The sequence below is a fragment of the Heptranchias perlo genome, chromosome 7, assembly GCF_035084215.1.
Source record: "Heptranchias perlo isolate sHepPer1 chromosome 7, sHepPer1.hap1, whole genome shotgun sequence".
Taxonomy (NCBI): Eukaryota; Metazoa; Chordata; class Chondrichthyes; order Hexanchiformes; family Hexanchidae; genus Heptranchias; species Heptranchias perlo.
This window is the reverse complement of record NC_090331.1, coordinates 78,362,540-78,387,105: the sequence shown is the minus strand read 5'-3', so window position 1 is coordinate 78,387,105 and position 24,566 is coordinate 78,362,540. Positions and strand designations below refer to the sequence as shown.

Genomic DNA, 24,566 nt, shown 5'->3' with positions numbered 1-24,566 from the left:
GCACTTGGTGCAGAATTCCCGGAGAAGCCCGTGAGCACTCCCGGAAACGCCCAGATGAATGTAAAGATGGCAGACAAAGAAGAACCCACACTTTTTTAGGGGGATCTTGAGGGACGGAAACCCGGCTAGTTCAGGTTCCACAAACAATTTGCGACCCACCCTCCCTCAACAGTACATCATAGAATCATAGAAAATTTACGGCGCAGAAGGAGGCCATTCAGCCCATCGTGTCCGCGCCAGCTGAAAATGAGCCACCCAACCTAATCCCACTTTCCAGCACTTGGTCCGTAGCCGTGTATGTCACGGCACTTCAGGTGCACATCCAGGTACTTTTTAAATGAGTTGAGGGTTTCTGCCTCTACCACCCTTTCAGGCAGTGAGTTCCAGACCCCCACCACCCTCTGGGTGAAAAATGTTTTCCTCAGCTCCCCTCTAATCCTTCTACCAATCACTTTAAATCTATGCCCCCTGGTTATTGACCTCTCTTCTAAGGGAAATAGGTCCTTCCTGTCCACTCTATCTAGGCCCCTCGTAATTTTATACACCTCAATTAAATCACCCCGCAGCCTCCTCTGAATCAAAGAGAATAACCCCAGTCTATCCAATCTTTCCTCATAGCTAAATTCTCCAGTCCTGGCAACATCCTTGTAAATCTCCTCTGTACCCTCTAGTGCAATTACATCCTTCCTGGAATGTGGTGACTAGAACTGTACACAGTACTCAAGCTGTGGCCTAACCAGTGTTTTATGCAGTTCTGGCATAACCTCCCTGCTCTTATAGTCTATGCTTCGGCTAATAAAGGAAAGTATTCCACATGCCTTCTTAACCACCTTATCTACCTATCCTGCTACCTTCAGGGATCTGTGGACATGAACTCCAAGGTCCCTCACTTCCTCTACACCTTTTAGTATCCTCCCATTTATTGTGTACTCCCTTGCCTTGTTTGCCCTCCCCAAATGCATTACCGCACACTTCTCCAGATTGAATTCCATTTGCCACTTTTCTGCCCACCTGACCAGTCCATTGATACCTTCCTGCAGTCTAAAACTTTCGTCCTCACCATCAACCACATAGCCAATTTTTGTATCATCTTCAAACTTCTTAATCATGCCCCCTACATTTAACTCCAAATCATCAATACATATCACAAAAAGCAAGGGACCTAGTACTGAGTCCTGCGGAACCCCACTGGAAACAGCCTTCCAATCACAAAAACACCCGTCGACCATTACCCTTTGCTTCCTGCCACTGAGCCAATTTTGGATCCAACTTGCCACTCTCCCTTGGATCCCACGGGCTTGTACTTTTTTGACCAGTCTGCCATGTGGGATCTTGTCAAAAGCCGTGCTAAAATCCATGTAGACTACATCAAATGCACTACCCTCATCAACCCTCCTTGTTACCTCCTCGAAAAATTCAATCAATTAGTCAGACACGACCGTCCCGTAACAAATCCATGTCTGTCCTTGATTAATCTGTGCCTTTCTAAGTGACGGTTTATCCTGTCCCTCAGAATTGATTCCAGTAATTTGCCCACCACCCAGGTTAAACTGATTAGCCTGTAATTACTCGTCTATCCCTCGCTCCCTTTTTAAACCATGGTACAACGTTAGCAGTCTTCCAATCCTCCGGCACCATGTCTGTATCCAGTGAGAATTGTAAAATTTCTTCCCTTGCTTCTTTTAACAGCCAGGGATACATTTTATCCAGCCCTGGTGATTTATTTACTTTCAAAGATGCTAATCCCCTTAATACTTCCTCTCTCACTAAGTTTGTCCCATCCAATATTTCACATTCCTCCTCCTTAACTTCAATGTCTGCATCATCCCTCTCTTTTGTGAAGACAGACGCAAAGTATTCATGAAGAACTATACCAACATCTTGCGCCTCCACACATAGATTACCTTTTTGGTCTCTAATAGGCCCTACTCTTTCCTTAGTTATCCTCTTGCTGTAAATGTATTGATAAAACAAGGCTTTTCCTTGATTTTACTTGCCAATATTTTTTCATGCCCTCTCTTTGCTTTCCTAATTTCCTTTTTAATTTCACCCCTGCACTTTTTATACTCCTCTAGGCTTTCTGTAGTATTGAATTCTCGGTGTCTGACATTAGCTTTCCTTTTCTGCCTTACCTTACCCAGTATGCTCCTTGACATCCAGGGGGCTGTAGATTTGGCAGTCCCACCATTTTTATTTGTGGGGACATGTTTACTCTGAACCCGTTGAATCTCCCCCTTGAATGCCTCCCACTGCTCTGATAGTGATTTACCTTCAAGTAGCTGTTTCCAGTCCACTTTTGCTAAATCACTTCTCAGCTTAGTAAAATTGGCCTTTTCCCCAATTGAGAACTTTAACTCCTGTTCTACCTTTGTCCTTTTCCATAACTATGCTAAAACTGACTGAATTATGATCACTACCACCAAAATGCTCTCCCACTGATACTCCTTCCACCTTCCTAAAACTAAATCCAGAATTGCCCCCTCTCTTGTTGGGCTTGCTACGTACTGGCTAAAAAAAGTACACTGCCCCGTGAGAATGCTGGGATTGGGTATCCTGACAAATATATGCCAAGGAACCGGCATATCCTTAAAGCCCTCGCATAACTCCTTACTAAGGAATCAACAACAACAGCTTGCACTTATGTAGTGCCTTTAAAGTAGTAAAACGTCCCATGGCGCTTCCCAGGAGGATAAACATTAGAGCAGATGGCCAAAAGCTTGGTCAAAGAGGTAGGTTTTAAAGAAGGTCCTAAAGGAGGAGAGAGAATTTCAGGGAGGGAATTCCCGAGCTTGGGGCCTAGACAGGAGTTCTACTGCCCAGTTTAGGTCTCGGAGTGAATGATGCCAGAGTTGGCTCACTGAACTGCCTTACATGAACCACTTCGGATCGAATTTTAGATTATCTTCCCAACCCTCGATTAGGATACCCACAAGCTACTGAGTGAATGCATTAATCCTTTCTTGCCAAACCATCAAAGAAGTAGTCATACAACGAGTCATGCACTAACAATTATTTATTGGTTTTTACAATCATAACTTAAAGTTAAACATATGAACACTTAATAGCTATCAATAGATTAGTCAAGGTCATCTAGCTGTTTGAATAGCAAATTATCAATGGACAATTATTTAACAAATGAGTAACAGATTGCACTGACAATTCAGTGTGTCACTGTAAATCAGCATTAACAGACGTTGAGTATTAATTATAGCAGCAATCATTGTCAGATTATTACAATTGATTAGGTTATTTTAGAGTTAAGCTGACAAGTTAACAGCATTAGATATAGTCTATAGAATAGCTCGTACTCAGACTGGCAAAAGGTGGGAAGTAATGTTACACAAGGGTCGTTGCTGGGAACACTTGTTCACCATTTACATAAACAATTTGAACTTGAGAATCGGAAGTACAACTTCAAAATTTGCAGACGACACCAAATTGGGAGGCATATTTCATGCTGAGGAGGACTGAGACAAAATACTGGAAGGTATTAATAAACTTGCAGAATGGGTGTGTAATTGGCAAATACATTTCAGTATAGATAAGTGTGAGGTGGTACATTTTGGTAGGGAGAATAAGGAGGCCACATACTTCTTGGAAAATGAGAGTCTAAATGGGGTAGAGAGCAGAGAGATCAGGGGGTACAGATACACAAATCACTAAAAGTAGTGATGCAGATTAATAAGGCCAAACAAAGCACTAGGATTCATTTCTAGAGAGAGAGAATTGTAAAGCAGAGAAGTTATGTTAAACTTATATAAAACCTTAGTTAGACCACGTTTGGAGTACTGTGAACTTCATATTATAAAATGGATATAGAGGCATTGGAGAAGGTGCGAAAAAGATTTACTAGGTTGATACTAGAACTGAGAGGTTATACCTGTCAGGTAAGATTGAACAGGCTGCGGCTCTTTTCTCTAAAGAGAAGACTGAGGGGTGACCTGATAGAGGTCTTTAAGATTATGAAAGGGTTTGATAGGGTAGACGTAGAGAAGATGTTTCCACTTGCAGGGGAGACCACAACTATGGGGCATAAATATAAGATAATCACTAATAAATCCAGTAAGGAATTCAGGAGAAACTTCTTCAGCCAGAGTGTGGTGAGAATGTGGAACCCACTACCACAAGGAGTGGTTGAAGCGACTAGCATAGATGAATTTAAGGGGAAGCTAGATAAGCACATAAGGGAGTAAGGAGTAGAAGGATATATTGATAGGGTTAGATGAAGAAGGGTGGGAGGAGGCTCATGTGGAGCATAAGCACCGGCATAGACTACGAAACCTGAGCTAGCTGGGCTCACCTCTCACCTTTCTTAATCTCAGACACTTGTACAGTTAAATGACACATTTATCTCTGTCCAGCTTCTTACTCTGACTGTCTTACTTGCTCTGGTAAGGATACCTTCTTACACCTGCTAGGTATAAGTTCTTATAGAAGATGAGAATATCATTTAACTACAAAGAGAAACTATATCCAACAAAAGATTCTAAGAGAAGAAGCTACCTTTGCTACTGTACTGACTACAGACTACTATGGACCAAAGAGCATCTGCTGGATCCCTCTTTTTTATATCTCAATTTCAAAAAGGAACCCCTTCCATACAATTAACCAGTCTGAGTAACACAAGTATCAAAATAGTTTGCCCCTTTTCTGACGATCATCCCAAAAGTCAGTAGATGTCTTAAGAGGCCTTTGAGTCACTAAAGCATGGATTTCTAGACAGGCCAGCTCCGCTTTACAACTTTTCCATTCTCTCTTTTCCCCCCCCCACCTCCCCCCCCCTGCCAAATCCCCTTACCTTGCAGCCTCATCTTTAACAAAGGGTCATACACAGGACCTGTGTCACCCAGATGGCTTTTAAAACTAATAAAGAAGGGTTTGTTTGTCTACACAAGCTTTCATGGTGTAATTAACTTTAGAAGTTTTATGGCATTAATTTTTATTCATTCTCAGGATGTGTGCATCGCTGGCAAGGCTGGCATTTATTGCCCATCCCTAGTCACCTTGAGAAGGTGGTGGTGGGCAATTACAAGTCAGCCACGTTGGTGTGGGACTGGAGTCACGTATCGGTAAGGACGGCAGCTTTTGTGTCATTAGGGACTTGGGCAACATATTTCAATCTGAGGGTAACAGACATAAAAACCAAGTTACCAGTGAAGACCAGTGATGTCCAAATTGCAAAAGTGGGTTTAAGAGCCAACTGGATTTGTTTCTGCAGAAAGAGGAGACCAAACCAAAGAAGCCAGGGCTTGTGTTTAATTTCTTTTTGCCTTTTCTTAAAGACCATCTGATCAACATGCTTTAAATTAAAATTAATAAGAATTCATTTATTTTGTAATCTTTTATCTGTTTTATATCAATTTCTTAAATGTTGTTTGTTCTGTAAGTGCTGACATTGATCACATCATTAGGGGACATCAAGGATAGTTACTGATTCTCATGCAATCCCTGAAACAGCTTGTGTTCCTGACTCTTTCTATTGATGTTAATGCAACTTCCTCACGCTGTCAAGCTCAGTAACTCCTCGCAGTCGGCACCCTGTGTTACTGACTGTATATCTGCTGATGTCAGTTTACCTCCATCATGCTATCGGGCTCAGTTAAAAGTCCTCCAGGCTAGTGCCCTGTATTAATGACCAAACAAAGGCACCATACAACTCTCTTGCACTGCTGGAGGCAGTAACTTTGCCTCTAAGTCTGCTCACTGCGGTGGAGATGCCCATCTGAAGTGCCCATGTTTACATGTACAGTATTGTAGTTTGTTACCCCCGAGGCCGTGAAAGTGCACATTAGGCCTCTGGTATTAGAACATTCACTCAAGTGACTTTATCTTTCTTTTTCCCCTTTCAAACCATCAGGTCCATAGTTTCCCACTGCAGTCCTGCGCTGCCGACAGTGTTCATGTGTTATACAATATGGACGCACTCTTATATTTTACTATGTCCTCCTTCATGTTTGAGAGTGGTGCCTGACGCGTTCCAGTGCAGAGACTATTTGTTTTATTTTAAATACATACACAGAATATGAAGTCTCAAACGTGACACAAATAGACCATACGTGTCATAACTGAATATGCTCAGGTTTAAATTGTTAGTGCAGCTGTGGCTGCAGAGACTACAGCCCTCTCACACTTTGCCCAAGTGGACATCTGTGAGTTTAGATATTGAGTGCCAACCAGCAGACTGTTTGACCTCGGAGGGTACCACAGCTGAATTTGATGCCCTCATCCAGTGTCCGTGGATCCCCATTTTCCAGCAGGGTTTGGTGGATAATAATCAGGAGTGTGGGGCGCTGGGGTGAGTTTTGCCTCACGCCCAAGGATCCTGAGGTCAATTGCAGTGCCTATCTGCCGCTGATTGAGAGGAGGAACTTGGCACAGACTGTTAAACCTGGAACCTATTGAATCGGTATGGCTCAGTTCTATATTGGACAGCGCACTTAATAAATGTGGTATTGGGGGAGCCCAAATGATCTCTCTCAACGCACGCACACAAGACACAGGCTCACACACGCCGCGCACACACTTCACTTAGCCTAAGGGTTTGTTATTTTTGTTATATTGTTATAGGTCATGATAATCAATGACAGTGAAACATTGTTAACTGTCAGATGTGTGCTGCCTTCAATCCATGAACTTATTGCACATGTGTGTTACTTTATTATGGAATTCAACCCAGTTCTTGAAATAGCTTTTTTTGAATAATGTGTATTTACCTATATCAGCACATTTGCAGATTGATTTATGGAACCTCAATGCAGGATTAAAGAGACACTGTCTTTATGAAAAATCATTTGGCCAACATCTTTTTGTTTTGGATGAAGACGGTGCACCTTTGATAATGTAAGGAAGTGGGTTATAGTGCAATCTAATTCAGGGGTCGATATATCAAAGTATGTAACTGTTCAGGACACTGGGATGAGAGAGCCGCGAAATTACTCCTTTTATATTTGTTGCTTTTTGAAACATAAAGCTTGGAGGCGTGATTTATTTCCCCTTTTTTTTTGTCTGGCATGGGTTTTCATGGTAGACACTGACCAGTCCACATAGCTGATGTCTGTGTAATGATATCCTCAGTGAAACCTTTTTTTTCCTATTGTGGTTCTGAGGCACAGCTCTCATTGCCGCTCTTACATTCTTCACAATGTTAAATAAATTAACTTCTTTATAAATAAACATCTGGATAAACATTGAGGGACGGGATTGGTGGCTACGGTGATGGATGCAGACTGAGATGGTGAAATCCTGCACAAGACATGATAGTAGATCTGCTGGGGCTCAGAGAAATGTATGGGAGGCAGCTGGTCAGTTTGAATAACAGTGTCAGGATGGGTGAATGGGTTCTGCAAAAATACTTGTTTACCTCTGGAAATAAGCAAGTATTTATGCAGAACTTTCTTGAGGTTAAGCAAGCGGAGTTAAGTCCATTTTAGGGCAAATTGTCCATGGTCTTGTGATTTTACAATATTATCCAGGCAAGACATTAGACCATTGTTCAGGTGGGCGTTAAAGATCCCATGGCATTGATTGCAGAAGAACAGGGAGTTCTCCTGGTGTCTGTGTCAACATTCTTCTCTCAATCTGACACTACCAATTAGCTGGTGGTCATCTAATTGCTGTTTGTGGGACATTGCTGGCACAGAATGTCTGTGGAGTTTCCCTAACTTGGAGTCACTGCACGTCAAAGGTAATTTACTGTCCATGAAACACTTGAGGCATTTTGATAGAATAAGGCCCTACATAAGTGCAAGTCTTAGTTGGGTGTTATGAGTCAGCGTATGGAATATTAACATCACTTGTCGTCTCATGATAGGTTAGTCCCCCTATGGAAGAATTGTTCAAATTTCAAGAATTAGAAAACAAAAGGAAGAGGGGAGGGTAGAATGAGGTGATGCTTGTTATTTTTTTCATATTCATTCTTGGGATGTGGCGTCGCTGGCAAGGCCAGCATTTATTGCCCATCCCTAGTTGCCGTTGAGACAGTGGTGGTGAGCTTTCTCTTGAACCGCTACAGTCCGTGAGGTGAAGGTTCTCCCACAGTGCTGTTCGTTGTAATTTATTCAGTGCTATTTACAGTTGAAGCAGAGCATTGCCTCCCCAATAACAAGTTGAAGCGGTGCGCTACTTTTCTAATGAGCATTAAAATGAACTCCCGGCAGTTGAACTTGAGTTAAATAGTCACAGCGTAAAATTGCTGTCTCCTTTTTTCATCTGGGTTAAAACGGTCTTTTGCAAAGCAGTTTTCAATTCTAAATGCTGGTTGAATTCATCTGTGCTGTTGACTGTACATTCTATATGGACTGTCCTACTCCAAAGGTCAGTGGCAACTCCCTGGACGGCTTTTTCTGTTTCCGAGACGCAAGCGAGAAAGGACGAGCCAGACAGGATGGGCTGACTGTGAGTGGAATGAGGAGGATAGCATTATCGGTCCTGCAGCTCGACTTAAGCTGGTTGAACAGATTCGCTGTGACAGCTTCTGCTGAGTATGTGGGCTGATGGGCTGCATGCTGCTATTTATAGTGAGATGTTCCAGGAAGGCATTTGCTGAACAAAGTTCACTCTGCTAATTTTTTGATTGAAGAATTGCTCTAGAGAGTGTTTACTGCAGTGGTTGACTTGAAAGATTGTGTTTTCTTTCCCCCGACTCTAGTTTATCTCCATCCTTCTGAAGGTGTTGGCTCTTTCCTGAGTACCACTGCACAGGCACCTATAGCCTCCCTGGTTCCCTGCCTAAGTGACCGTTCTTCATCTGTGAGCCTAGAGAGTGATTTTTTAGCAGGCTATTCAAACATGGAGGGAACCACAGCTGAGCCCAGTCCTGTCCTGCAGAATATCAACACATGCACTTTCCAGCGGCAGTCTCTTGATATTGCTCAGGAGTGCACACCCTGAATGATTTTCTTCTCCGTCCCCTCCTCCTGGTCCAGAGGGGCACTGAGGTCAATTGCTACAGCCGACTGTAGATTTGCCTGGTTACGTTTCTCTGATGTATCGAGAATAAGATTGGCATCAAGTGGCCATTATACTATAAATTATACCCCTGGCTGCAATTAAAGGGGCACCGCATTTGTAAGAAGTATTTGAGGAGAGAGAAGAGCCACGTCATTTTAGTTGCTTTGACGTCGCAGACAGCGATGCAGTGCTGTGTTACTGAACGCAGTGCCGCCCATTGAATGTCTGGAGAAAAATATTTGCTGAACATGGTGCCCCTTTATGGGGGAGGTATATTGGGCTCCCTGCCTTTGTCTGGTAAAAATGTTGAAGGAAGTCCCTTGGTCTCATCAGCGTATTTTAATCATCTTCATATGAGACAGGGGACAGGATGCTCCAGAAAAGATTTCTGAAGATCAGTTGTCCCTCTGTGTCTGATCACTTATATTGCACCTAAAAACTTTTTTTCTTAAACCAGTTTTAATTCACTCCTCTGCTGAATACGCCAACTCTTGCTGGGATACAGTTCTACGAATCCTGGCTACCCTCCAGTACCTCACCCATGGGACCATTCTTTGTGTATGAGGCTAGATAGTGTCAGCAAGCTAGTCCACTGTGGGGAGCAATGCAGCCGAGCCAACCCTGTCCTTACCTGACCTCCGCACGTGTACCTTCTGACAGGGCCAGTGAAGAGCTAATGAAATTTTAATTTTAAACTTGGGTACGGTATTTTATGCCCATCCTGTGTTTGCAGCCATTACACTATTTCTGTACTCCCTTTTTCAGAGCATTGTTCCATTTGTATGAGACACGCAGAAATGATGACCGCATATGTTTTGTCCTGTATAATTAGTGGTCATTAAATGGTGCACAAAAAGAGCTCCCCTAGTGACTCAGTTGGTAAATACACTCTGGGTCTGTAACTCAGCTGTGCACCCCAGGAAGGTTTCACATTCGATCTCCTGACTGTGTTGAGTTAGCTGATCTCAGCTGGGGCAGTAGTGTCGGAGTTGCTAGAATTGGCCTTTGGACCCTGGACTTCGGAAGCAGTTAAAGTAGCAACCGTGCTTCCAGCTAGTCAGTAAAATATGGATGTCTGATGAGGAACAGACACAGGTTTGGCTGTGATGCCCCCTGCAGTTCAATAACCTGCTGACCATCACTGTCTGGGTCGATTCACGAAGAATAGTCACTTGGTACTGGAGGGCGGTCTGAACCCAGGGGACCGTCCCCCAGCAAGACTCGGGACCTGGGGGACCAGAGAAGAGACATGGGGAAATGCTATGCAGGTCATGTTTTCGTAGAGATATAACAGCACTTGCTGGTGAAAATCGGTCAGAGGTATGAACAGTAAGTTCCTGACAGCTGGCACCAGCAACGTTGGAGTATCATTGTAGTAAATGACACATGGTGCGGTGCTGCTGTACCAAGTAACTCACACTGTAGCACTCTGGACTATTACTGTGACTAACAGGAATACAACAGGAACAAAGCATGCCTTGTGTATAAAATGTTTAGTATTGTGTACAGGCAGAGACTATGTGCCTTTTATATACATGATATTACCGTGCTACTGCTGCCAGTCAGCCCAGTTAGGTCTGTTGTTGTTGACTGTATAAATCACTGTAATGTTCAAGGGCCATGTGGGAGATAGCAGCAGCGTAATTTGATCTGTCAACAAGCCCCATCTGTCTAGCAGATGATAGAGGAAACCGACCAACTGAGATGGCAGCAATGCTCACACAGGGTTTCACTGTCACTTAAAGCCAACTCTGGCCAGTGGAAAGCAACGGCACGTCTTTGAGATTGCTGAGAATGGGTTCTTAAAAGGGACACTCCCCCCCCCCCCCCCCCCCCCCCCCCCCCACCCCCCCACCCCCCCACCACCACTTTTTTTGGATGAACTTTATTCTCATGAAGGTGAAGGACGTCAGTGCTCGGAAAGGAAACCTTTTTTTCCCACATTGTGCGTCCAGGGTTGCCATCGAGCATTTACAGGACGCAGATATCATGGGTCAGTTGCAGGGTCAGGCTAACTCTACACAGTCCCAACAGTGTATATTACCTTCCTCTTCATGTGCGAACTACCTACTGTACCAGAGTGAATTTTTCCACTTCCCACTGAGTGAGATTGCTAACCCAGTGCTGTGGGCCCATGGCCATTAGGACCTGGGTTGAGACTGGACAGACTAATTTTACAGCCAGCGGACAGAAGAGACTTCTCCGCCAGCAGCTTGGGCTGGATTTGAACCTAGGTCCAACAGGAGATGACCTCCTAACCTAATCCAATGAAGCAGTCAGCGCTCCCTCCCACCTCCCCAGCTGAGATCACTGTTGATTTGCTGTTTTTAAGGATAGTCTTGTTACTTTTGTAATTAACCTCACTTCACCATTTCATGGTTGGCATCATTAAAGTTAATTTTGTGCTGTTCCAAAATTTGAATGGTGTGATTTATTGTGCAGCTGTTGAGGATAGTCTTGGGAGAAAGTGGTATAGCACTCTGTTATCACACGTCTCCTAAGGCTGTAGCCATTTTATGAATGGCAGGCAAATCAGATTCAAATTTGGAATCCAGCCATCGTGGTTTATTAGAATAAATAATTTCACATCAATGTCATTCACTTCCAGATGTTTGTTTGATATCATTGGACGTGCTTCTCTTTTTGCTGCTTTATATACTAAAATCAATTGCTGTGTTAGTTTTGCATTGGGAAAAGAAAGAAAGAAAGAATTTGTATTTATATAGGACCTTTCATGACCTCAGTACATCCCAAAATGTTTTACAGTCAATGAAGTACTTTTAAATGAAGCAGCCCGTGCCCGCATGCAGCAAAACCTGGACAACATCCAGGCTTGGGCTGATAAGTGGCAAGTAACATTCGCGCCAGACAAGTGCCAGGCAATGACCATCTCCAACAAGAGAGAGTCTAACCACCTCCCCTTGACATTCAATGGCATTACCATCACTGAATCCCCCACCATTAACATCCTGGGGGTCACCATTGACCAGAAACTTAACTGGACCAGCCATATAAATACTGTGGCCATAAGAGCAGGTCAGAGGCTGGGTATTCTGAGGCGGGTGACTCACCTCCTGACTCCCCAAAACCTTTCCACCATCTACAAGGCACAAGTCAGGAGTGTGATGGAATACTCTTCACTTGCCTGGATGAGTGCAGCTCCAACAACACTCCAGAAGCTCGATACCATCCAGGACAAAGCAGCCCGCTTGATTGGCACCCCATCCACCACCCTAAACATTCACTCCCTTCACCACCGGCGCACTGTGGCTGCAGTGTGTACCATCCACAGGATGCACTGCAGCAACTCGCCAAGGCTTCTTCGACAGCACCTCCCAAACCCGCGACCTCTACCACCTAAAAGGACTAGAGCAGCGGGCACATGGGAACAACACCACCTGCACGTTCCCCTCCAAGTCACACACCATCCCGACTTGGAAATATATCGGCGTTCCTTCATCGTCGCTGGGTCAAAATCCTGGAACTCCCTTCGTAACAGCACTGTGGGAGAACCTTCACCACACGGACTGCAGCAGTTCAAGAAGGCGGCTCACCACCACCTTCTCGAGGACAATTAGGGATGGGCAATAAATGCTGGCCTCGCCAGCGATGCCCACATCCCGTGAACGAATAAAAAAAAAAGTGTAGTCACTGTCGTAATGTAGGAAATGTGACAGTCAATTTGTGCACAGCAAGATTCCACAAACAGCAATGTGATAATGACCAGATAATTTGTTCTAGTGATGCTGTTTGAGGGATAAATATTGGTCAGGGCACCAGGGAGAATGTCCCTGCTCCTCTTCAAATAGTGCCATGGAATCTTTTATGTCTATCTGAGAGGGCAGACAGAGCATCGACTTAATGTCTCATCCGAAAGACGGCACCCCCCAACAGTGCAGCACTCCCTCAGTACTGCACTGGAGTGTCAGCCCAGATTTTATGTTCAAGTCTCTGAAGTGGGGCTTGAACCCACAAATTTCTGACTGAGGCAAGAGTGCTACCACTGAGCCATGGCTGACACCAAGGCTAGTTCCATGAGAGGCGCTCTGAACTGAACTGAAATAATGAAGCCCATGTTGTTTCTCAACGTTCCGCTATTTAGAAAGCAGTCGTATCAACTGGCCAGATGGCTAAAGGCACTGCCTGGTTTTGCACTAAGACCCACAGGGCAGCAACATCCAAAAATGCTTCACAGTCGATGAATTACTTTTGAAATGCAGTCATTCGTTATGTAGGCAAATGCGGCAGCCGATTTGTGCGTGGCTAGATCCTACAAACAATATCTTTTTGGTATTGTAGGTTGAGGGACTAATGTTGGCTGGGACAAGGAGAACACTCATGCTGTTTTTCAAATAGTGCCATGGGATCTTTTAGATCCAGCTGAACAAGCAGAAGGGGCCTCAGTTTAGCCTCTCACCTGAAAGACTTTGACAATGCTGCACTTCCTCAGGTACTCCATTGAGATATCGACCTAGATTACGTCCTTAAGTGGGGCTTGAACCCACAACCATCTGTCACCGAGACGAGAGTGTTATCAACTGAACAGAGTTGACATTTATCATCCAATGACCCTCACAGAAAGGTGTGTGGTGGTTGTGGGTGGGGTGGGGGTGGGGGGGGGTGAAGGGTGACATCTAAATTCACGTGTGAAGAATGGCCAGAATGAGGTGTCAGACTGCGCCCCATCGTCAGTCGGTGCCTCGAGAGTAGGAGGGCGAAAACTGGAAGGGGAAGAAGGGAAACGTTCATGCTTGAAGCTTTTAAGACCTGTAGTCGCAGCAATACGGCAGTGTAATGGGGGGGGGGGGGTGGGGAAAGAGTCATGGCTTAAATAATTGAGTATGGCTGGATCCATTTTCACTCTTCTCGAGCTGTACAAGACATGTATGAGAAAATGCTTTTACAAGGGCTTGTCTGTGTGTTTTGGCTACAGAGGAAAGAATACATTTAAGATACAGATTGCAGGCCGTGAGATGCATTGGGTGGGGGCTGCACAGTGTGACAGGCTGCTCATCAACCTTCAAACCTCTGACCAAAACCACAGCCTTTCCATCTTCTTCATCCTCCCGTACCTGCAGTGCACGATCATATTCCTGCATACATAGCAGTTCTGTTTTCTCCTGTAGCCCCCCCGCACCCCCATCCACTGACACGCTGCATGATTTGTTTGATAGGTTATATGTACTGTACCACCAGATTATAGATGATGTTGATGTTAAGTTTTTTTTTGTCTTTTCCACCCCTCTTATTCTAGATACTTTGTTTTCTGTATTATAAATTGTTCTCGCCAGTAAATCTTACCTGTCTACAGTATTTACACTGGCCCTGATAACAGTGTTAAGTTTCTGGCGAGCCTAGGTTAACAAACAGAAAACCTTCCTGCAACTTGCTTCAGCTACTGTACCAACCCTTTGTCTCCAAAGGAACTTTATCTTTGAAAGGTAATAGGCATCACAACATCAGACCTTGTTTCAGACTTCAAATATGAAGCAAATTTATTGAACAATAGATGAGCAAGTGTATATAGAATAGAATGAATATAATGTAATAGTATTTATGGTAGAGATTAAACTAATCAACTCCTCAAATCCAAACAATAAATGGACACAACCTCTATTCAGAATTATTATTTAGTGGACAGCCTTTATATACTCGTAGGGCTGGATTTCCCACCAATAAGACTAAATAAAAATGCTTCATTTTCATTACAGTTTCTTAGAGCCAGGGTATACTAATTTTAAGTTTGCTCAATAGCTCAGTTGGTGAAAGCAATGAATTACTGATGAGCAGAAGGTTACTGTCTTTGCTGCTATTCTTGGAATTTGCTAATCGGGCACAAACCTATTACTAATGCTGTGCAGCCTTTACAGTAGAGCTCTTTGAGTTCCAAGTGGTGGAATTTCCTCCCTAAACCTCTCCACCTCCCTCTCCTCCTTTAAGGCTCCCCCCCCCCCCCCTAAAAAACATCTGTCCATGCCTTTGGTCACTCCTAATAGCTCCTCCTTTGGCTTGGCATCCATTTTTGTCTGATTACACCTCTGTGAAACATTGCGTTAAAGGCGCTAAATAAATGCAAGATGTTGTTAACAAGGTGTCACTGAAGATGCCAAATGACCATACGGTATTGAATGGAGTGAAACAATGGCTTGTACCTGCATTTCCAAATAAATCTAAACTCATCAGTTTTTTGCCACGTATATTCATGACTTGGATGAAGGAATAGAGAGCTGAATATCCAGATTTGCAGATGACACTCAGTTAGGAGGCATCAGTAAGTTGTGTAGTTGGGAGCAGTAAGTTACAAAGGGATATAGACAGATTAAGTGAATGGGCAAAACTATAACAAATGGTGTTTAATGTGGGCAGGTGTGAGAGTGTCATCTACTTTGGATGTGAGAAAGACAAATAAGAATGTTTTCCTAATGGTGAGAAACTAGGAGCTATGGAGGAGCAAAGGGTGTCCACACACACATCACTAAAAGCTAGGGTAGTGCAAATCTGGAACTTGGCCCTGAAAAAGCTGTGGATGCTGGGTCAATTGGAGCTTTGAAGGCTGAGATCATTAGATTTTTGTTGGGTAAGGGTATCAAGGAGTATGGAACAAAGGTGGGTAAATGGAGTTGAGGTACAGATAAGCACTGATCTAATTGAATGGTGATGTGGAGATGCCGGTGATGGACTGAGGTTGACAATTGTAAACAATTTTACAACACCAAGTTATAGTCCAGCAATTTTATTTTAAATTCACAAGCTTTCGGAGATTTTCTCCTTCCTCAGGCCTGAGGAAGGAGAAAATCTCCGAAAGCTTGTGAATTTAAAATAAAATTGCTGGACTATAACTTGGTGTTGTATAATTGAATGGTGGAACAGGCTCAAGGGGCTAAACGGCCTACTCCTGTTCCTACATTCAGTGTCTGTCTAGAATGTTAAGAGTAAGGTTTTCTTTTTTGTTTTTTGTCTGATTATATGCAGATATCTGCTGTATTCTGGAAGGATGAGATTAAATGTGTGAAAGGGCCTTCTTTATCCAAAGGACTTGTGATGAGCATGTCTGTTATAAGTGATAGATCCTAAAAGATCCACACAGTGCAATGTATGGAGACATAGATAGGGGGTATACTTCCCGCTGCTATAGAATATGAGAGATCAGGAAATCGGTCAGAGTCCCTTTTGTGCAATTACAAGCTGATGCTACGATCACTTGATGGGACTAAGGTGCTTCTACATAAAGTGCACAAGAGTTTAATTTGAATAAAATCAATTTAAATATATGCTAATAAAACAATTTCCCACATACAGTCATACAATGCACTCCAACTAGATAAGCAAAAGGGAACAACATACAAAAAAGATGGACAGGAAAAGACCAACTGGTTCATCTAGCCTGTCCTATATAGCTGTGATGCCCTATGCATCATGATACAGATACTCCCTACCCACCTGGAGCCGTGTAATCTCCTGGGAGAGGCAAAAAAACCAGATAAAAACCCAGGCCAATAAGGGGAGGGGAGATCTGGAAAATTCCTCTCCGACCCCTTCAGGTGATTGAAACTAGTCCAGGCGACCACATTGACCCTGACTTACATTACAGAGTACCTACCTTTTTGTACGAGGTGATCTCCGCTCCAGCCAGAAACAGGTCCAGCTCTCTCTCTCGAAGAAATACAGTGAATTGAGCCAGCAACCTGTTCCACAGATCCACTATTCTCTGGGAAAAGAAGAACCGACTAACACACAATCTAGTTCTGCTCTTACATAATTTGTAAGCATGACCCTTGGTGCTCCCTAACCTATCCAGTTGAAAAATTGATCCACATCAAATCAATCTAGTTCCTTCATTATTTTATAAACCTCGATCAAATCGCCTCTGAGTCTATACTTTTCTAAAGTGTACAGACCCAAATCTTTGCAGCTATCTGGGTAGCTAAAGTGTTTTAAACTGGGAATCAGTCTTGCCCTCCTGTGCAACCTTTCCAAAGCCTCAATATCCCTCACCATGTGAGGAGTCCAAAAGTGGATACAGTATTCTATCTGAAGCCTAACCAAGGTCTTGTACAAGGACAAAATGGTATGCTTTGTTTTGTAGTCAGTTGTCCTGTCAATGCAACTAGAACCCTATTTGCTTTAGCTGTAGCTTCACGCCATTGGTTGTGAACCTTTGGAGAGTGATGCACTGAAACATACAGATCTTTCTTTTGCCACTGGCTTTAAGTCTGTTACTCAGACTGGCAAAAGATGGGAGGTGGTGTTCCACAACGATCAGTGCTGGGACCACGGTTGTTCACCATTTACATAAATGATTCAGACTTGGGAATCGGAAGTACAATATCAAAATTGCAGAGAATACCAAATTGGGGGGTATAGTTAATACTGAGGAGGACTGCAACAAAATACAAGAAGACGTTAACATCTTGCAGAATGAGCGTGTAAATGGCAAATAAATTTCAATATAGATGAGTGTGAGGTGGTGCATTTTGGTAGGAAGAATAAGGATGCCACCTACTCCTTGGGAAATAAGAGTCTAAATGGAGTAGAGGTGCAAAGGAATCTAGGGGTACAGATTCACAAATCATTAAAAGTAGCCATGCAGGTTAACAAAGCCATAAAAAGTGCAAAGCAGTGGGGTTCTTTTCTAGAGGAATAGAATTGAAAAGCTGAGGAGTTATGTTAAACTTATATAGAACTTTAGTTAGACCACACTTGGTTCTGGTCTCCATATTACAACAAGTGTATAGAAGCACCTGACAAAGTGCAAAAAAGATTTATGTGGATGATACCAGAACTGAGGCTATAACTATCAGGAAAGGCTGAACAGGCTGGGGCTCTTTTCTGTAGAAAAAAGGCAGAGGGGTGACTTGATAAAGGTCTTTAAAATTATGAAGGAGTTCGATAGGGTAGACATGTTTCCACATGTGGGTGAGTCCAAAACTGGGGGCCATAAATATAAAATAGTCACTAATAAATCCAATAGGGAATTCAGGAGGAACTTCTTTACCCAGAGAGTGGTGAGAATGTGGAACTCACTACCACAAGGGAGTAGTTATGGGGAATTGCATTGATGAATTTAAGGGGAGGCTAGATAAGTACATAAGGGAGAAAGGAATGGAAGGATATGCTGATAGGGTGAGATGAAGTAATTAGAATGGGAGGAGCCCCGAGTGGAGCATAAATGCCGGCATAGGCCAAATGGCCTATTTCTGTGCTGTAAATTCTATTCCGTGTAGTGTAAGTATATTCGACATTTGATCTGCTCACGTGCATAATGCTACACTTTTCTAAGTCAAACATAGTTTCCCAAGCGGGCCCTTTCCCTTTCTTGCTCCTCCAAATCAAACAAAAAAGGGAAGCGCCTAGGAGTTTAGTGTGTTGCTACTCCGACATATTGTACGATACCTTGCTACTTCACTGTGGAATACAGATTTTATCACTTACTCCAAAAAAAAATTGACAACTGGACCTAACCAGAACCAAGGTTAATTTGACTTTCTAAGCAGGCTATGCAGCATTGTCATACGTAAGAGTTAAAAACCAAATCGATTCACTATTTACATATTTGATAAAGATACTCAATCCATCTTGCTATCATTCTGTAAAACATTTAAAATCATTTAAAAACAAAGGAATACATGGAGGAGTGATATGCTCTTCAAGAAATTATTGCAAATATTGTTGCTCAAAAATAATTTAGAAAAATAATCCTAGCCACCAGGACAGACGGTCTACCCCTCAAACCCCATTGTTCAGCTGTTCCCTATACTGCTGATTGGAACTCTGGCTCCGGCTACAAATTCTGAGATATCTCAAGAGAGGAGCCGACAGGTGAGATGGGGGTGTCAAGAAAGGGGTTTGTTTCCCTGAGAGAGGAGACGACAGGTGAGATGGAGGTGTCAGAAAAGGGGTTTGTTTCCCCGAGAGAGGAGCCGACAGAACTAGCTGCGCCTCTAGCCAAGCTGTTCCAGTACAGCTACAACACTGGCATCTACCCGACAATGTGGAAAATTGCCCAGGTATGTCCTGTCCACAAAAAGCAGGACAAATCCAATTACCGCCCCGTCAGTCTACTCTCGATCATCAGCAAAGTGATGGAAGGTGTCGTCGACAGTGCTATCAAGCGGCACTTACTCATCAATAACCTGCTCACCAATGCTCAGTTTAGGTTCCGCCAGGACCACTCGGCTCCAAACCTCATTACAGCCTTGGTCCAAACATAGACAAAAGAGCTGAATTCCAGAGGTGAAGTGAGAGTGACTGCCCTTGACATCAAGGCAGCATTTGACCGAGTGTGGCACCAAGGAGCCCTAGTAAAATTGAAGTCCATGGGAATCGGGGGGAAAACTCTCCAGTGGCTGGAGTCATACCTAGCACAAAGGAAGATGATAGTGGTTGTTGGAGGCCAATCATCTCAGCACCAGGACATTGCTGCAGGAGTTCCTCAGGGCAGTGTCCTAGGCCTAACCATCTTCAGCTGCTTCATCAATGACCTTCCCTCCATCATAAGGTCAGAAATGAGGATGTTCGCTGATGATTGCACAGTGTTTAGTTCCATTCGCAACCCCTCAAATAAAGAAGCAGTCCGAGCCCGCATGCAGCAAGACCTGGACAACATCCAGGCTTGGGCTGATAAGTGGCAAGTAACATTCGTGCCAGGCAATGACCATCTCCAACAAGAGAGAGTCTAACCACCTCTCCTTGACATTCAACGGCATTACCATCGCCGAATCCCCCACCATCAGCATCCTGGGGGTCACCATTGACCAGAAACTTAACTGGACCAACCATATAAATACTGTGGCTACAAGAGCAGGTCAGAGGCTGGGTATTCTGCGGCGAGTGACTCACCTCCTGACTCCCCAAAGCCTTTCCACCATCTGCAAGGCACAAGTCAGGAGTGTGATGGAATACTCTCCACTTGCCTGAATGAGTGCAGCTCCAACAGCACTCAAGAAGCTCGACACCATCCAGGACAAAGCAGCCCACTTGATTGGCACCCCATCCACCACCCTAAACATTCACTCCCTTCACCACCGGCGCACCGTGGCTGCAGTGTGTACCATCCACAGGATGCACTGCAGCAACTTGCCAAGGCTTCTTCGACAGCACCTCTACCACCTAGAAGGACAAGGGCAGCAGGCACATGGGAACAACACCACCTGCACATTCCCCTCCAAGTCGCACACCATCCCGACTTGGAAATATATCGCCGTTCCTTCATCGTCGCTGGGTCAAAATCGTGGAACTCCCTTCCTAACAGCACTATGGGAGAACCTTCACCACACGGACTGCAGCGGTTCAAGAAGGCGGCTCACCACCACCTTCTCAATGGCAATTAGGGATGGGCGATAAATGCCGGCCTCACCAGCGACGCCCACATCCCATGAACGAATTAAAAAAAAAGGTGAGATGGGTGTGTCAGGAAAGAGGTTTGTTTCCTGGAGAAAGGAGCCGACAGGTGAGATGGGTGTGTCAGGAAAGGGGTTTGTTGCCCCGAGAGAGGAGACGGAGTGAGGCTAGGGCTGTAGTGGTACTGTGCGCTGCTCCCCTCTTCCAGCCCAGCCCAGCGTGAGCGGCGGTGCTTGGAGCTTGTAATGTAAAATTAAGGGGTGCAACTCCCTGCTTGCAGTGGGAATTCTCAGTCTCCATTCCTTGTTCCCCATTCGTCCACTGGTGGACACAATCTTTCACTATTTACCCAGTGTAAGGGTGAAGGGTTTCACTCACCCCTTTACTGACTGCTCCTCCCTCAGCGCCAAACCCACTCGCCACGTTGCTGCTGCTGCTCCCGGCTCTACAGGAAATGCTAGGCACCACATCCACCTGCCCAAACCCCAAACCCCCCCCCGTCTCCCAGTCCCCAGTTTCCCCCTCTCCTCCCATAGAATCATAGAAAGGTTACAGCATGGAAGGAGGCCATTTGGCCCATCGAGTCCGCGTCGGCTTTGTGCAAGATCAATTCAGCTAGTCCCACTCCCCGCCCTTTCTCTGTAGCCCTGCACATTTTTTCCTTTGAGGTACTTATCCAGTTCCCTTTTGAAAGCCATGATTGAATCTGCCTCCACCACCCCCTCAGGCAGTGCATTCCAGATCCTAACCACTCGCTGTGTAAAAACGTTTTTTCTCATGTCACCTTTGGTTCTTTTGCCAATCACCTTAAATCTATCCGAGCCCCAATCTCTTGGCCCCCAGTCCCTAGTCTCGCTCTCTCCCCGAACCCCCATCCTGGACCTGCATTTCCCAGTCTCCCCTGACCCTCAGTCCATGTCACCCTCTCCTCGACCCCAGTCTCTGCCACCCTCTCCCTGTCACCCTATCCTCAACTCCCCGATCCCAGTCCACCATCACTCTCTCCCTCCCCATGCCCCGAGCCCAAATCTCCTGACTGCCCACCCGTAGAGTCCCAATCTCCTTCCCCCTAATCTCTGTTCACCCTCTTCCTGCCCAGCCCAATGCCATACCTCTCCCTGCTCAGTCTCTCTCTCTCCCTCCACCAGCCTGCCCTGTTTCTGGTCACCCCTAAGCGTGTGCTGCAGGGAGGAGGAGGGGGGCACGACGTCACGGAGCGGGGAGAGGCAGCTGTAAGGGGAATAAGAAAGTCTTGCTGCAATTGTATAGGGATTTGGTGAGACCACACCTGGAGTACTGTGTACAGTTTCGTCTCCTTACCTAAGGAAGGATATACTCGCCTTAGATGCGGTGCAACAAAGCTTCACTAGATTGATTCCTGGGATGAGAGGGTTGGCCTATGAGGAGAGATTGAGTAGAATGGGCCTATATTCTATGGAGTTTAGAAGAATGAGAGGTGATCTCATTGAAACATGTAAGATTCTAAGAGGGCTGGAATTCCAGGCTGTCCATTTGGCTGGCTGCCAGGTGGGAAACGGAACTAAAAAATGTTAACAAGGCCCCGCCGTTAAGTTCGACAGGACCTCCACGTCCCCGGCCATGCCGATTTCTTTGGCCGTTTTCTGCCTCTTCCACACCTTCCTCACCTCACTGTAAATATTGGGATCATTGGCTTTTGTGCCTATATTAAAAAAAAGAGGAGGTGGCTGAGAGATAACTTAATTGAAGAATGTCAGATCATAAATGATGCAGGAAAGATAAGTCTATAAACAACTAAACCATGACAATAGGACAAACAAAAACACGTAGTGTTAAAGAGAATGTGATATCATCGATAGGAAGTTGGTTAAAAGATAGAAAACAGTCGTGGTTCATGAATGTTTTTTGAAAGGGAGGGATATAGACCATGGTGTCCCCCAGGGGTCAGTGTTGGTACCAAGGCTTCTCTTAATATAAAAATAAATGATCTGAACATGCGTATAAGGGGCACAGTATCAGAAATTCTAGATGACATGCAAATATGTAGTGTGAAGAGGACTATAAGTAACTTCAGGAGGACATAGTAGATTAGTAAATTGGGCAGATAGATGTCAAGTGAAATTCAATGCTGTGGAATATAAGGTGATACAGTTGGAGGAAGAATGAGAGGAAATATACATTAACCATAAAACTTTGAGAGAAGTAGAGAGACTTAAGGGTTCAGATACACATCTTCAAAAATAGGAGGACAAGTTGATTTAAAAGAAAAGCATATGGGATGCTAGATTTTGTAGATACGGTATAGAGTACAAATGCAAAGAATTAACACTAACTGTGGCCTAACCAATGACGTGTATAGGTTTAGACTATTGTGTCCAGTTTTGGATACCCTCCTTTCGGAAGGATGTGATGGCTTTGAAGAGGATGCTGAGATTTTCTGTTATACCGGGGATGAAAGGCTTTAGTTACAAGGAAAGACTAGGTGGCATAATTGTAAAAACTGTAAGATCATCACCCAGAGAACAATGGGAGAGGTTTCTCAACTTTGGTTTGACTCTCGCTCAGGAGATAGGATGATGAGTCCCTGAGTCCGACAGTTATTAAGGATCCTTAGTGAAATTAGTTTGGACCATTTAAGCCAGGAGCTTTCAAACTGCTTTCAAATCTGGTACTAATTTCACCCAGGTTTTTCTTATATTTTGATGAAAATTAAATTGACAATCAATTCTCAGAATCCATTAAGTTGCAGGAAATTCTAGGCTGATTGAGTCCAGTTAGGGGATACTCCCTCTTCCCTGAAACTGACCAGATGACATGCCTCTGAAAAGTAATGAAAACCACTCGTATGGTTCCTGATGGGACCATCACACCTGCATAGTTGCGGTTTCCCAGACGTGTGAATACCGTTAGATTTGATCTCGTACGTGAGAACTGTGTTGCTGCTGATTTGTTTTGAGCTATTCCAGGCAGTGTGCAGCAGAAACGGTATCCATCTCTCTTTCTCTCCACTGAATGATTATTCACTAGATAACAAGCCACAAAGTTGAAAGGTCGGTACAATAACCCATTCCAACAGCAGAGAGATTTAAGGGTTCAGATACACAAATCTTCAAAAATGGGAAGAGAAGTTGATTTAAAAGAAGAGCATAAGGGATGCTAGATTTTGTAAATATGGTATAGAGTACGAAAGCAAAGAAAGAACACTAAACCTATATGTGTTATTGGTTAGGCCGCAGTTAGAGTATTTTGTCCACTTTTGGACGCCCTCCTTTTGCTGAGATGATGCTAGGGATGAAGGGCTTTAATTACAAGGAAAGACTAGAGAAAGTAGGGCTCTTTAACAAAGAAGGTTAAGGGAAGTTCTGATGATGCTCAAATTAATGAAGAATTCAGTAAGATAAAGACAGAAAAACAATTTCCACCGGTTAATGAATTGTTATCCAGGTGGCATAAATGCAAGATCATCACCCAAGGAATAATGGGAGAGGTTTTTAATGCAAAGGGTTGTTGAGACATCGATTGCTCTGCCAGAAACAATGGTGCATGCAGAATCCACAATAGCTCTTAAAAGGAAAGTGGATAAATATTTTAAAAAGAAAAATTTAAACGGGCAGGGGAATGGGACTGAGTGGATTGCTCTTTCAGAGCTCTGGCACCAGGCGCGATGGACAGAATGGTCTCCTTCTGTGCTGTAAAATCCTATGAGCGTATGACAAGGGGGCACAGATTGAAACTCATGAAAGGCAAATTTAGAAGCAGTGTCAAGAAGTTGGACTTCATATGAAGAGTGATCAACACAGGGAATGGAATTCCGGATAGGGTAGTAGAGGCAGAAACCGTGGAATTCTTTAAATAGCTGGATGCTGTGATGAGAGGTACTCTGAGGCCTTTCTGAGTGGATGAACGGGGATAGGCTGAATGGCCACCCCTTAACCTTATCTATCGTGTGGCTGCTTGTGAGCACATATACACAATAAAGCAGAAAAGGTGACCAACGTTGGCAGTACTTTGATTTCTTGCATCAGGTTATATATAAGCTTTCTCAAAATAGTTAGTTTGCAGTATATCGTACTATCTACCTTTTACTATTTCTATAAATCAAGAAAAAAATAAAGGACAGATTAGCATTTCAGGCAGATTATAGGGGGAGCTGTGAGTCACTTTCTGGCATGCTGCACTGGTAATGGGATCGTGCATTTCAACAAGGTTTGTAAATCACAGAAGAAAGATATGCCAAGCACTTTTTCATGAGGACACTGCCCCTTTAATGGTTAATAATGGAGCTCCCCCCACCCAGA

The 24,566-nt window shown here is 44.1% G+C and overlaps 1 protein-coding gene across 1 annotated transcript in view; it reads left to right on the top strand.

Annotated features, from left to right (window-relative positions):
* The window catches only part of LOC137323889 (aryl hydrocarbon receptor-like), a 181,548-nt gene that overhangs the window by 52,784 nt on the left and 104,198 nt on the right, over nucleotides 1-24,566 (top strand). The window lies entirely within an intron of this gene.